General features: G+C 43.8%; 1 protein-coding gene across 6 annotated transcripts in view; it reads right to left on the reverse strand.

Annotated features, from left to right (window-relative positions):
• The window catches only part of Eya3 (EYA transcriptional coactivator and phosphatase 3), a 104,857-nt gene extending 102,740 nt beyond the window's left edge, over positions 1-2,117 (reverse strand). For all 6 annotated transcript variants that reach the window (XR_002818407.1, XM_004642878.2, XM_023702974.1 and 3 more), the window contains exon 1: positions 2,013-2,117. The gene's annotated coding sequence lies outside the window, so the exon portion shown is untranslated. The remainder of the gene's footprint in view (positions 1-2,012) is intronic.
• Positions 2,118-4,968: the final 2,851 nt, after the last annotated feature.

Genomic DNA, 4,968 nt, shown 5'->3' on the forward strand with positions numbered 1-4,968 from the left:
AAAAAAAAAGCAAGTTGGTCCTGCACCAACCTGAATATGGGTGTATCTATGAAGTTCCCATGGCTTTCTAAAACTCCCACAAATCTAGAGGCAAGGAGGCAACTGGAAACAGCCATACTCATTGGAGTTAGTTTTCAAGGATGGAAAATGAGACCAGATTGTTGAGCAGCTGGTTTTCCAGGGTAGGTGCTATGGAGTACAGATAAAAAACTTCAAAGGGGCTTCCCTCAGCAGTTAAGCCCTGAAAACTAACTAACTAACTAGCTAACCAGAAGGGTCCTGCTCTGTGGTATCTAGGTCTAACATGGCCAAACTCCAAAGTCCTTTTCTAAAAATAGGAAAAGGGAGTAGTGCAATTTTTAGAGTAAGCCAGTCTATCTTACATTCTCATATGTACATAATGAGTGAGAACTCATGCAAAAGATAATAAAAGCTGTATTGGTTCTGATCACATTTAAATACTGAATTTTAGAACACAATTTATATGATTACAGAAACTGATGTCATACATACATACATATACACTAATCTCTGCAATCCAGTGAATAATAGGCCTCCATTATAAACAGCAGAAAAACAAAGGATTCTCAAGGCTGGTGCCTCAATATATACCTTATACCGCAAAACTTGGGAAATAGGATATCAATTACTATTACATTCAATCCCTTCAATGTTATTGATGATTTAAAATCTCCAGAGAAACATAATAGCTATTGTTGAGTTTTTATTCTTGCTTTGGGACTCTGTATCATTTGTACTGACACTTGTTACTCTGTTTTGGTCTTTGTTTCTATTTGTCTTTACTCTTTAAAATAATAAAATAGGGCCAGGGAGATAGCTCAGAAGGTCCTAAATTCAATACCCGGTACCAAAAAAATAAATAAAAGTACTCCAATGTCTAGTTCACGGAAACCCAGGAAGAAAAACAGAAAATATGTAATATAGTAAATATATATATAAGCAATATATATAGGTAGCAAGGATAAGTATATGTATCTGCATGCCGCATTCAACTAAAGCAAAGTTTTTTGAAATTACAACGGTGAACTCTTACGGGTAAATATCAATAACAACTGAGTAAAATTTCTGACAGTAGGTTTATAAATCTGAAGCTAATACCCTCCCAAGACACTCTGTCCTGGCAGGGCAACTGTCCTCCAAGTAAAGCCCAGGCAGAACATAGAGCTGACCATCCCAGAACATTTTTGCCTCAGCTGTGCACATCCATTCTCATGGGATAGAGAACACAAAACTGACAGAACGTCCTCATGACCTGTCAATTAACAAGACCACACAAGCCCAACCGCGAAGTACCGTGTGCCTGCCACCTGTTAGCGGCTCGAGAGCGAGCGAGCACCAAAATTGAACTCCAGCAAACAACTGAAAACGCCTTTGTTGTCCTCTAGCACGGAAGCTACCAGAGTCCAGCCTAACCCCGTACTTCCAAGCAAAACAAGGGGGAGGCAAGTCTTCCCAGCCCAGGGCTTTAGCAAAGACCCTCTAGCTAAGAAAAGGTACAACTCCCAGCACAGCATTAAAAGACACCTATCTGCCAGTCTCAAGAGAAGGGAAAAGGCCAAAGTTGGGGAAAGGTGAAAAGCCGAGATCCAAGATCACAAAAAAAAAAAAAGAACTGGTTTCGGAGTGAAGGAGGACGCACACAATGAGGAGGTGGGCTGTCCCACGGGTTGAAGAACTGTGAGAGTCCCGGCTCACGGAGTCAAGGAAAAGAGGTGCTAAAAGGAGGAAAACGGAGAGGCAGTGACTGAGGCGACGGCAAGGAAGCCGGGTTACAAAGGGGCAGATGAGTTTGAGCAAAGAAGGGCTACACTGAGGTGAGAGAGGCGAGGCCACCGTGAGGTAAAGGGCTGAAGTGAGGGAAGAACCGCCGAGACAAGGAACAAGGCGAAGAGACCCCCACCCTCAGCAACCGAGGCAGGACTCCCGACCCCTCCCCCACAGGCCGCGCTCGACCCGCCGCACTTCCGACTCTGTCTGGGGAGAAGACTCACTCAAGGGCTGCAGAGACCCCACAGTAAGACATGCAGACCGGCCCAGACGCTGAGTAGAACCAACACAGGGGAGGAAGCCGCGGCGTTAGCGTGACCCGGATGCGCATCCCTAGGAACCGGAAGTAAGTAGCAGGGTCACCTCACGATCCGCACTTCGCTCGGCCAGAGGCCGATGGGCGCATGCGTCGTGCCTTTTGGGGCGGGGCAGTGCATTGGGTCCGCCCACTTCTTAGCCCTGGTGAGTTTAACTCCGCCCCCTGGTCACGCCCGGCTCGGCGTCCTCTGGGTTGTGCGAACCAATGAGTTTGACGTTTCTGGGCTGCTTAGCTACAACAGCTGGTTTAAAGAGTAGTCCCATCCTAAATTTTCCAAACATTTTGGGGGTTTTTGATCAGTATTGAGCGTTGTACCCAGAACCTTCACACTCAGCTACATCCTCAGCAACTTTTTTATTTATTTATTTTGAGATAGTCTCACAAAATTGTCCAGACACGACTCAAAAGTGGGATCTTTTTGCTTCAGCCTCTCACCAAGGTCTTTTAAACACGTTATTCTTAGCTCCCTAAAGGGAAAGTGAAAGTAAATGCTAGATGCTTTCTGTAGATTTAGTAAAACTGAGGGAGGAAAAAATGGGTTGGAAGTGTTAGAAGACACCTCGAAGGCCAGCCCACGGTGATCTTTTTCTCGGTAAACTTCTTTTAGTCTTGACATTACACTGAGTTTAGAATTTACTTCATGGCTGGCTGGGCATGGTGGCCCAAGTCTGTAATCCCAACACTCAGGAGACTGAGGCTGGAGGACCGCTGCATGTTTCAGGCCTGCCTAGGCTAAAGTGAGTTCAAGACCAACCTGGACTACATAGCAAGATCCTGTGTTAAAAAAAAAAAAAAAAATCCAAAATCACAGAATACAATATTCAATACAAAATTAAGTTTCCTATACTATAATGAGAAAAGAAATCACAATCTTTAAAAAGAAAACTAGCTCATAAATACCACAAATTAGAAATTCAGGGGGAAAACTTTTTATTAACTGTTTGGTAGCTCTCTTGATTACTTTTTCCTCTTAAATTTCTTAATTATATATTCTTTGGCCATATCTTTCTCTGGTAACAATTTACTAAGCAACATTATTCACTAAACTCTAACTCCTTTTTCACACCCCACATCTAATTCATCAGCGTAATCTGTTGGAGCTGCCTTCAATATCTGACCAGGACCAGACCATTTATCCACTCCATTGGCTTAACCCAGTCAATCTGAATGACCCCCTGAACATCCTTATGCACCACCAGAATCTATTAATCTGGTAGCCGAAGGCTCCTGTTCAAACATTCAGCAGATCATTTCCCCCCTCCAATGAACTATGTTGGAGTGAAAACAAAATCTTTACATTGGCTGTACAAAACCGTCAAGATTTGACACCCTCCAGTACAAATAACATCCTGTCCTAGAGCATCGTCCCTGCACATAAAATACACCTCTTAGGGGCTGGGGAGATGGCTCAGTAGAATAAGCGCTTCCCTGGCAAGCGCAAGGGCCTGAGTTCAATCCCCGGCTCCACAAAAAAAAAAAAAAAAATACACCTCTTAGCGCTTGCTCAATGCTGCAGGTAGGCTCTGGATGCTTGTGCTTGCTGACCCCTCTGTCTGAAATGCTTTCCCTTAAACATCTGTCATTTACCCTGACACTTCCTTTATATCTTAATTCAAATACTATCACTTTCTCAATGAGATCTACCCTGACCCTGTATTTAAAATGGGAACACTACAATCCTCCTGTTACTTTCTATTCAGTTCCTCACACAACCTTTCTCTACTAACATTTATCCCATCCCATAAGTAGTTTGCAAGTTTGGCTTAATGTCTGTCCCACCAGAATGTAAATTCCATGAGGACAAAGATGTTTGCTTGGTCCAGGAGAGTATGTCAGCACCAGAGACTGGCGTGCTGTAGGGAATCCAATAAATATTTGATAAATCGCATAAATTGTTTCTTGGTTTGTTATCGCCTATCTGAAAGCATGTGAACTGAGCCTCTGAACCCACTAGAGGGAGCCCAGGAGTAAACAATGTAATATCCCCAGAAAAGTGGTTTCTAAAGCCTGTGCTTACTATATGTACAAACATACTTTTTTTTTTTTTTTTTTTTTTTGCAGAACCGGGGATTGAACTCAGGCCCTTGTGCTTGCCAGGCAATTACTTACTCTACTGAGCCATCTCCCCAGCCCCAAAAACAAAGCTATAAGAAATCACAGATTCCTCTCCCGAGCAGAGTGCTGTACCTCACTAGCATTAGTAATTTTTTTAAAAACCACTCCATGTCTTTTACAGTTTTTAAAAATAAAATACAAGATCTTTACTGTGACCCTTCTTTGGGGCTGGAGAGGTAGCTCAATGGCAGAACACTATGGCCCTTCTCAGCCTGGCTTTCTTGACACTAAGCACGCCTTGCTGGTTCTTCTGTTATTGTACAAATCAGGATTTCTTGCCTCAGGGCCTAGGGACATACTATTTTCTGATATATATATATCAGAGGGTCTACAGTGTCTCACTACCCAGATCGGACTCGTAGTGATCCTCTTGTTTTCAGCCTCCCAAGCGCTGGGATTACAGGTGTGCACCACCACACCCAGTCACAGTCATCTCGGTGTGCCCCAGGGGTGGGGCTGGCATAGCCTGCTGGGGATCGAACCCAGGCCGCTGCACTCTGCCTAAGCAGGCCCAGCTATCTGTCTGGCCGGGATATACTATTTTCTCTATTTCCCCAAGCTTATAAGGAATAGAACCTTCCAATCTTCTGCCAACCACAGTTAAATGGCACCTCTGGAAGCCTCCCACCACCTCCTGTCTTCTGTTTAGTGTGGTTCCCTCGCCCCTTCCACATACTTTATCTTCTTCATGCTCCCGTGACCATTTGCAATTATCTTGTTTACTTATTTATTATTTATCGCTTAAA

This window comes from Octodon degus, unplaced genomic scaffold, assembly GCF_000260255.1.
Source record: "Octodon degus isolate 3935 unplaced genomic scaffold, OctDeg1.0 scaffold00163, whole genome shotgun sequence".
Taxonomy (NCBI): Eukaryota; Metazoa; Chordata; class Mammalia; order Rodentia; family Octodontidae; genus Octodon; species Octodon degus.